The 9,780-nt window shown below is 41.5% G+C and overlaps 1 long non-coding RNA gene across 1 annotated transcript; it reads right to left on the bottom strand.

Moving 5' to 3' along the window:
• Nucleotides 1-4,671: 4,671 nt before the first annotated feature.
• LOC119389785 (uncharacterized) lies at nucleotides 4,672-7,565 on the bottom strand. The gene is made up of 3 exons (XR_005183164.2): nucleotides 7,486-7,565; nucleotides 5,128-5,257; nucleotides 4,672-4,801 (listed from the first exon to the last, which is right to left on the bottom strand). It is a non-coding gene; the product is annotated as an uncharacterized LOC119389785 (long non-coding RNA).
• Between the last annotated feature and the right edge of the window lie 2,215 nt (nucleotides 7,566-9,780).

The raw sequence follows: 9,780 nt of genomic DNA, 5'->3' as shown, positions 1-9,780 counted from the left end.
AAACTGGAATGTGCCAATCACGTATTCTACATTGGTCAAATTGCCAAATCCAACATTTACTACTGAATATCAGCTGCGGTACTTTATCAACACTTTAACTATAATACATGTTTAAAGTGCTTTGACGGCATAACCGCACTGATTAAAGAATTGGTGAACATTGGGCAATGTAGCAAATGATTGTGTTTTGTTAAATTCCACTTCAAGCGGACGTGGAATTTTTAGACTAAGAGCTTAACTGTACTCGAAGCAGCGGACGTACCTTTTACCGGAAATCTATTAATGTAACTGGTTAATTCACGAAAAATCCATGAATTTCTTGTCGGGTATCTACGGCATAACCAGAGATTTTTTAATTGTAGCCGACAAGTTTACAAGGCATATTCAGTGAAACGAATTTTAACGATGGGACGGATTTTAAGATATGCGCCATCAAGCTCGAGGCAGGAATGCACCATTATTCCACTTAATTTTAACAAAGCGCCACCTTTGTGCATTGACGCACGCATGTAAATGAAAATATGATGCATTTCGTCGCATACTTTCGGAATGAATATCTCGAAATCGGCGTCAGCATGAAAATTCCTTCCTACACTCTTAATCTAGTTCCAGATAAGTTCCAGCTAGTAAGCGGAACTTTTTTGCAAAAAAGTTCCGCTTATGTAGGCGCAGCTAGTGCTCCAGATAAAGCTCAGCTATGCGGAACAGTGTTCGGTTACTTCCACTGGGCCCTATGCGCTCCAGCGTCCCACTTACCAGCTGGATCAGAGTTCCAGCAGCTAGGTCTGTTTTAATAGCCCTATTGAACGCTCTTTGTAGAACGTACATATATATATATATATATATATACATATATATATATATATATATATATATATATATATATATATATATATATATACACATATATATATATATATACACATATATATATATATATACACATATATATATATATATATATATATATATATATATATATATATATATATATATATATATATATATATATATATATTAAAAGAAATTGCACTGTTACAAAATCTATGTGAGGCTACACTTGTGATAGCTTTCGCCCATGCTTCACATGGGCATGATCTGAAAGCTGAAGCCTATTGCTGATGGCACTCAACCCTATGAAATAATACTCGCAGCATAACAGTACTGCTAACAAGGCCTGCTATTCCGGCTGGCAGTACAACATCAGTAAGATGTGTGGAAAACACTTTTGACTCCTTTATTTTGCAGAAAACCTTTCGCAGCATGGTGAGATGGAGACAAGTACAGCACATACAGGCAATGCAAGGCCAGACTAGAAACTCATGAGTAAACTATAGTACACAAGTCAGTACGATGAACATCAGCACACTTGGAATGAACACGAAACCTACATATTCAGTTTTCAGCCCGGTCAGCCTTGTGGCTTGTCCTCGTGAGGCAGCTATTCAGCTGCTTGAACAAAGCTTTCAGCCGATGTGACATAAAGCATTGCTCAAATGTGTTGTTCTTTACTAGGATGGTTTGCAACAACCCTAAAGTTTATCCAAACGCATGCGGATACGAGATCAAGTATGAAACAAGAAGTCAAACACATAATCAGTCCACGTTCAACGGAACATCCAGGCACAAGGCGCACAGTGTGTTTCTTGCATACTGTTCTTTCTGATCCAGGTTCCATGATAACACACGGCCCTAGAAGAAGCTTGCTGGTATCATGCTGGTCCTAAAAAAAGTTTATTGCATCCCAATGTAAAGCCTTATCATGTAGCAGTTTTATAACATTTCCACCATAATATAACAAGCGCACTGTTTTGAGCCACTCTTAAAGGTTCCAGATAAACATTAACCTCCTCAAATAATAAAATATATTAAGTCACATGTGGCAATCTACACTGAATAACAACAAGAAATGTGGAAAGGAAAGCTTATTAGTGGGTTACGTTTTTATTGATTGTTATTCAGGGCAACTTTATACATTTATGACAGGCCAAATAAACCATAACCTTAGAAGACTAGACTGTTTGGCGAGTTGGTAATTCATGATGAATGAAAATAGCGCGAACAAACGTAAGACAAGACAAAGAAGGCTACAGCACAAGCTCATACTAACAACTGAACTTTTATTAGAAAGAAGAAAATATATAAGAAGCCCAAACCACATATTCGCCACGGAAAGAACCAAAAGCCTCAGATGTGCGCATTCAGGTACCTTATCTCTGCCTTATTTAACGCAAGGGAAGGCTTTGCCACACAGTCCCCCATCTCCAGCTTTCAAAATGAAATAAGCTTCAACGGGCTCACGTGCCGTCTGGTCCCTATGACGTGTGAGCACTTTGGCATCAGACAAGCCAGGAGTACACCTACACTCACGGCAGTGCAGGGCCAAATTTGACGAAGGCTGACCATTCAAAGATCGACGGTGATCTTGCAGGCGCGCATTCAGACAGCGGCCTGTCTCTCCTATATAGCATTTACCGCACGTGAAAGGCACCTGATACACAACTCCCTTGCCACAAACCGAAGGGCTGTTCCTGTGTTTCACCTTACATTCATGCCATTTCTGCGCAGTCCCGTCCACCTTCCTTTCAACCGTGGCGCATACTCTACCAAGCTTATTCTTAGCCGAAAAAACAACATCAATATCATATCTAGCACCAACCTTCTTGAGAAGATGGGAAACACCGTGCAAGAAAGGGATGGGAAACACTGTGCAGAAATGGCATGAATGTAAGGTGAAAGAGGGACAGCCCTTTGGTTTGTGTCAAGGGAGTTTTGTATCAGGTGCCTTTCACGTGCGGTAAATCCTATATAGGACAGACACGCCGCTGTCTGAATACGCACCTGCAAGATCACCGTCGATCTTTGAATGGTCAGCCTTCGTCAAATTTGACCCTGCACTGCCGTGAGTGTAGGTGTACTCCTCGCTTGTCTGATTCCAAAGTGCTCGCACGTGATAGGGACGTGATAGGGCCTTTCACGTGCGGTAAATGCTATATGGGACAGACAGGCCGCTGTCTGAATACGCGCCTGCAAGATCACCGTCGATCTTTGAATGGCAAGCCTTCGTCAAATTTGACCCTGCACTGCCGTGAGTGTAGGTGATTCCAAAGTGCTCGCACGTGATAGGGACCAGACAGCATGTGAGCTCGTTGAAGCTTTTTTCATTTTGAAAGCTGGAGATGATTGTGTCGCAAAGCCTTCCCTTGCGTTAAATAAAGCAGAGATAAGATACCTGGATGCGCACATCTGGGGGTTTTGGTTCTGTTCGTGGTGAACATGTGGTTTGGGCTTCCTATATATTTCCGTCTTTCTAATAAAAGTTCAGTTGTCAGTATGCACTTGTGCTGTAGCCTTCTTCGTCTTGTCTTACGTTTATTCGCGCTATATTTCATCATACACCATAAAACTTAATGGACTGCAAAGAACCATTTATTTTAAGGTGTGTTTAAGTATGTTTAAGCTGTTGTGAATATCAAACTTATCTGTAGCAAAGCCCCGTTGGTGTGCTCACTGGCATTATATTTTTATTAGCCATTGTTCCTAGAAAGGATTAAGCACCTCAGTGCAATGAATTAATGCCACCTTATTTATGTTTCCTCCCAGGTGCTCACCATAGATATTAAAGCAAATTCTGATTTTTTAGGACGTAGATAGCTGTCAATATGAACAGAGCTGCTCAAGCTGACCTTTTCCAGCATTCTATGAAGTTCACTTTCCATAGTGTGCAATGATGCCCCAAACCTAATCTCAACCTCCATGCCAACTGAAAAGACAGTACACACGGCACTCAAATGTCACATTCATTAGGCACATAGCTTTTCATAAAATAAATGTCTTAAGAAACACTCAGTGTATAACTTTTTGAGTTAAGGTGGTTTGTTCTTGGGCACATTGAAAACTTCCACGAGCTCTTTTTAAATTGGTGAAGCTTACATACTTTGTAACAGAAGCCCCATTTTTCAACAATCTATATTTCGCGAAAAACGGTTACTTTCAATCTATGTTTTTTTGCTCTCTTGCTAACAGCATAACTGTACGAATCACTCGGATTTAGCCTGTTCTAGTGATGCTTCCCGCCTTTTGCTTTTCATGCACCGTGCTTTGCAAATGGACTATGCACTAAGCATGTATACTCAGGAGCCTGTGCATTGAAAAAAGCATGCGGACAAAGGTGTGAACGCTGCTGTTTTTAGTAGTGAAATGAAAATTTATTGGAAGAACATTTCGTTCAGAAGCAGCTTAAGAAAAAGACAGTTCACAAATGTGAAGCCATACATGCATAATGTTACATGTTTATGGAGATATGCTTACCACAGCTGCATTCAGAAGGTATGCAGGGAGCTCCTCAACTGGATTTTGCTGCCGTATTTGAATGGTTGCACGCAGCAACATGTTCATTCTTGAAAGATCAATTCGATCTGGGTCTGTGAGAGTTTTTGAATTTGCCTGTGAATCAGTAAGAAATATTACGTAAGTGCTATGCCACAAATACCCGTGAATTAGGTCACAATAATTATTCAAACAATGGCATCCAAGATGCATGCCATTAATGCATCTGCAGAAACAATGGTATACGTGCAGTGCTGACTTAATATGAAACCAAAAATTTTTTTCCCAGAGCAAATGAAAATGACCAGGAGGACTGGCTAAAAATTGTGGCCCTCACCCTTAGCTCACGCTGTGCTTCAGCGCACGAGATATCAGTTGTTTGTTCAGAAGTGTTAGAGGTCAGTGCAAAACGTGGTTTAATTCGCAATTTCCGGGTCTTTCTTGAGCTGCTGACTGAACGCATGAACCCAATCTGCAAAAGAACATATATTAAATACTAACACAAAAAAACCTGCTATTTAGTGATAACTTTTTGGAAATGTCAAGAAACCAAATATTTTCTCATCGTTACATGCCAGAATAGCACTTTCAAATATATTCGGTGTTCACTGTATACTAAAGCTGTGGCCAATTTTCGGCAGCAGAACACCACGTTGAACAAGATATAGCTGCAACATTAAATTGATTTTTCGCTGTGCTTCATGACAGCTGTTGTGATCACGCAGCCACTTCATTTAAAAAACAAAGCAACTAACGCTTTTTGATAGCAACGGCCAGGAATGCTTCAACCAAGCTCACCCATCCAAGCTGCTGAAGTTCCTTTTCTTTCCATACCATTCGTGGATAAGCTTCATGTAGAGTTTCTGCAAAGGCACAGTAGTTCCACCTTCTGGCCGCAGGGTTAGAGCTTTCAATCAAATTGTTCTACCTGAAACAGAATTTGTGTAATGCTCATGAAGTGCCTTAACTATGACTACGCCTCCAAGGACAAGTTATGCAATTTTTAATCACTCCAGCAATTCAGTGACTTCATCTCTTAGGTGTGCTGTCATGCGGCGGCGTGCCATAGTAAGCATTTCTTGGCCATGAAGCAGTGGATTTAAGCCCGTAGAGAAAGAGGGGAGTTTTTATCCCACTTCCGACAAGGTTCCCTGGTGGTTTCTTATGCATGGAATAATAAACACAATAAGGGACACAAATTATTAAATAATAGTTCATAGTAATTTTATTTTAAAACAAGACATCTGAAAAATGTTAACAGTAATGTTTGTCAACAGAAGTATCTTCACAAACAATGATATATGGATGAATACTACAGGGACAGCTTTTCACTGGTCAAGTTTTACTTAGGCTCCAAATGTTTGACTTAAACTAAGAAAGATAAATACAGCTGAGAGTATGATGAAACACTTTCTCAAATTATTAATAACCAAACACACTTTTTGTGTACGGAACTTATATAAATCCACTCAACAAAATAATGAATACTTCCCAGATGCAGCCGTTAATCAAAGAGCCTAACAATAGCCAAGTACAATGGTGGTTAAGAAATTGTAGGACAATTGTTACGGCAACGAAGCATAACAGCGCGAGAAACAATAAAAAATGCAGCCATGCTCGTATACATACACAGGCTAAAGCAGTCAAAACTTTTTTTAGATGTGACTGTTTCATGGCTTCTCTCCCTCAAAACAAAATAATTCAAATTTGAGTAAAAAAATTCCATGACCATAACATGGTAAACAAAGAATACCTGATTCAAAAACTGAACAATATTGACTATTTTCAAAAACCCGGCATCTCCAGAAGCTGCCTCAGTCGTTCACTTTAGGAACAACATTGTCGCACATTATTTTTTGTACTGATTGGCCAACAGAATTTTGTGAAGAAACTGGCAAGCCTGCGTGAACAAAGGTCTAGACGGGACAGTATGATGCGGCCCCCGGTACGACGCGACGACCCCCCAACTCGACGCGAGAACCCCCCCTCTCGACGCGAGGACCCCCCCTCTCCTACATCGCCACTTCTTTTATGAAGGTCGACATGGTAGTGTTGGCCTTAAATGAGGTTTTGCTGTTAGCGTATGTTTGTAAACTGCAACCTCGTCACATGCGTGCTGAAAATAAACATGATTTTTACTTCAATTTTGTACATTATTGTAAATTCACCAGTTTTCTGGCACCCCCCTCCCTCCCCCTCCCCGCCTTAGACATGCCGTCCGGACCCGCCGTGTCGACTTCGTGCAACTCGGCCCTTTGCCTCAAAAGTTTGCCGACCCCTGCTCTAGTCGGTACCGCCACAGCAAGTTCGTTATTACGTTAGCTGCAGTGGGCCATAACATGCTCACATAAAACTGAATGCTTTAAAAACGTGTCTTGGTTGTGTGGGAAGTAGCGCTACAAAAAATAATTTTCGGTTATTATTCTCAGATAAGTTCGCGCTAGGCTCGAGCGCTTTTTGAAGAGATTGCAGCAGCAGTTGCACCAAACGATACCACGCCAAATAAAAAAGTCGAACCTCGCATCAAACACTACGCTGAGCAATACGTTGTAGCATTTGCCACCGTAACTCTGTAGCCTCCACAACGCTCCGCTAGTAAACGCTTGTCGGCTATAGCGCGCTCTTTTCTCACAAAAAAATGTAGTCATGAAGTCTCTGAGCGCGATGCGTACCATTTCGCTGGAAAGACTGCAGAGGTCAGCCAGGAATGCAAGAAAGGCGAGCGCGAATTCTGCTAGCTCGCTTACGAGCGCTATTATGGAAGCAAACGATGTCATTCACTGAAACTCCCCTACAAAAACTGTTTAATATAGGAAACCTCTCAGTGACCCGAGTTCACAGCTGCGCGCACCTAACCGGAACACTGTCCCTGCCGTCAATGACATTCTAAAGTTCGCAATTTCTCAGCTGATGTTGCACATAAAAGAGCTACATGGGGCTACGAATACGCTATTTACAATTGTCTGTGCGTTCATGCAGCCTTCTACAACACGCGTAAACTTTTTTCATTATGCTGCTGCCGTTGAAACGTTCAAGCCACACAAAACATTACGAGATGAAAGCCAACGGGCAGAATGGCGGAAAGCATGCCGGGGATCCCCATTTATACCCCGACTCGTCACTAATTTAGAAGCAGTATAAACGTTCACCACTCACCTGAAGTGACCGCTGAATGAAACGCCAGGAGCGTAAACAGAAAAACTTGTGAACGATGGTCCAAGAATATCCGGAACTATGTAGACAAGCATGATCAAATCTTCGACAAAGCACGCACGTTCACCGGCACAAAAAACGGCGGGGCGGCAGGCTCGGGCAAGCTTCTATTGCTTCTATAGTGCTGTGTCTCAGTAAGTGGAACTAGCGAAGCATTTGCCACCGTAACTCTGTAGCCTCCACAACGCTCCGCTAGTAAACGATTGTCGGCTATAGCGCGCTCTTTTCTCACAAAATGCGCTGCAGGGAGACACGGAGGCGCTGCAGTCGTTTCTTCTCCGGCGTCAGTCCAGATCTTGGTGTGCTTTGTTCCGTTGCAGCACTGTAGTGGTTTCGTAATCGGAGAAAGCGGTGCGCTAAATGTAGTTTATTCTTCGTACGGACGCGCACGTTGCATTTTTTGTAGAAGGCGCGACTGCGAAAGGCAGGTTATACCCTAACGGTTTAAGTTTTTTTCTCATTTTTATTCGCTTGCATTGCCACGGGGCTAAACATTCAAAATGAGTATAAATACATGCACGAAGGACCGTTTGAGGCAAATACGACATAAGCCATTTATCAAAAGTGTAGTTCATGTACCCATTAACCTGGAAACGGTGTGTCTTATTGGCTTTTGTATTAAGAGCTTCTGTTTCTATATAATGTGAACGAAAGAGAAAAAGGTGAGAACTGGTATAAGAATTTACTTACGTCGGCGGAGATGAGAAATGCACGGCGGTTTTTTTTTTTCTTTTTGTATACTATAATTTTATGTGTACAAGTCGTCTAGCTTAACAAGGCGAAAGGCGTAGATAATCTATTTTTTCTTCGATATAATCTCTAAGAAAAAAAAAGAGCGCGAGCGCACATTATTGCACAATTCTAGCGAACGGGAAAGTAATCTTAATGAAGTAAGATGTGATCAGCATTACCAGCTGAAAAGGCAGTATGAAATTGTCAGAATTTAAATAAGTCATCGCGTTGGCTAGTAAACTAGCTGGCATCCATGGACATAGATTTCGCTCTGGCATGCATCCGCAATGCAGTAAACGTCTCCGCGTGTTGCTATTCTTATGTAGCCTTCATGAAGTGGAATATTCAGCGCTCAGAAATATAAGCTGCACGGCTATGCATGGGAGATGCTGCCAAGCGCTCAAATTATTAAGCCTGTTCACATGTTCCTAAATTGATGATTTTTCCCTTAAATTTTTTCTGCGAAGTTCATATGGCTAGGTGAAACCAAAAGTAGTCCTTCCTGTGTATATATGTACGCAAGAATGCTAACGTTTATGTACCACAGAAAGTGGGCAAGCTATAGTCACCACTGGTCCACTGAATATGAAAAAGGGAACACACGGGCGTCAAACGCCAATTAAAATTTCTGGACAGACGTGACTAATGATGAAGAAAGGCTTTAACGAGTCGACGGGATTAACCCGTAATAAACATCGGGGCCGCACGTTTAAGGTTCGCTGGTTAACCATCTGTGCTGAGTGCTTGGGTGGGGATCTTTACCACATGTATAGGTATTCGTATTATATCTGATTATACCTGAAGCATACGTTAGGTGTAACATGAGGAATTGCGCATGCGGTCTCGGGGCACCACACTGGCCGACTCGTCGCGTCCTTGATTAAAGTCTACACATATGCGCATTAAGTATATGAATGGAACACACGATCCAGATACGATTGCCTCAGCGTCTTAAGTGGAACAAGTGGCAAAGCACGCCATTCGGTAACTGGAACCAATGTTGCTTTAGGTTAAATATGACCTGTTCCACTTAACTAAGCAAAAACTAAAAAAAAAACAGCTAATGTTCCGGATAAAGCACGTGAATCAACCCAGTTCCACATAAGACCCATGTCTGTTACGGTTAACTCACTTCGAACACTGTGTTAAGTGGAACCTATGTGGAACAAGATTAAGAGTGTATGGGAAGGCCTAAAGAACTTAGAGGTTATCAGTCGTAAATTACAACAAAAACCGTAAACTAAGGTTAAAATTGACCTAAGTCGCGATTTTAATCAATTTACCACTAATGAATTTATATTTATCTTCCAAGTAATGTCATGCGGATCGAGTGATCGAGCTCGATTACAGCGATAACGCCTCTTGTCGCCAGCTTTACTTTAAAGTATTGTGTGTCCTTTCAAAGAAGGAAAAAAAAAGAAAAACCACGTACGTTTATTATAAAATGTACGTTATGTCGTCATGGTACGTCGGCATATCGAAATCGCATGCCGACAATGGAACTTC

This window comes from Rhipicephalus sanguineus, chromosome 4 (genome assembly GCF_013339695.2).
Source record: "Rhipicephalus sanguineus isolate Rsan-2018 chromosome 4, BIME_Rsan_1.4, whole genome shotgun sequence".
Lineage (NCBI taxonomy): Eukaryota > Metazoa > Arthropoda > Arachnida > Ixodida > Ixodidae > Rhipicephalus > Rhipicephalus sanguineus.
The sequence above is the reverse complement of the archived record's forward strand: the minus strand, read 5'-3'. Positions and strand labels throughout refer to the sequence as shown.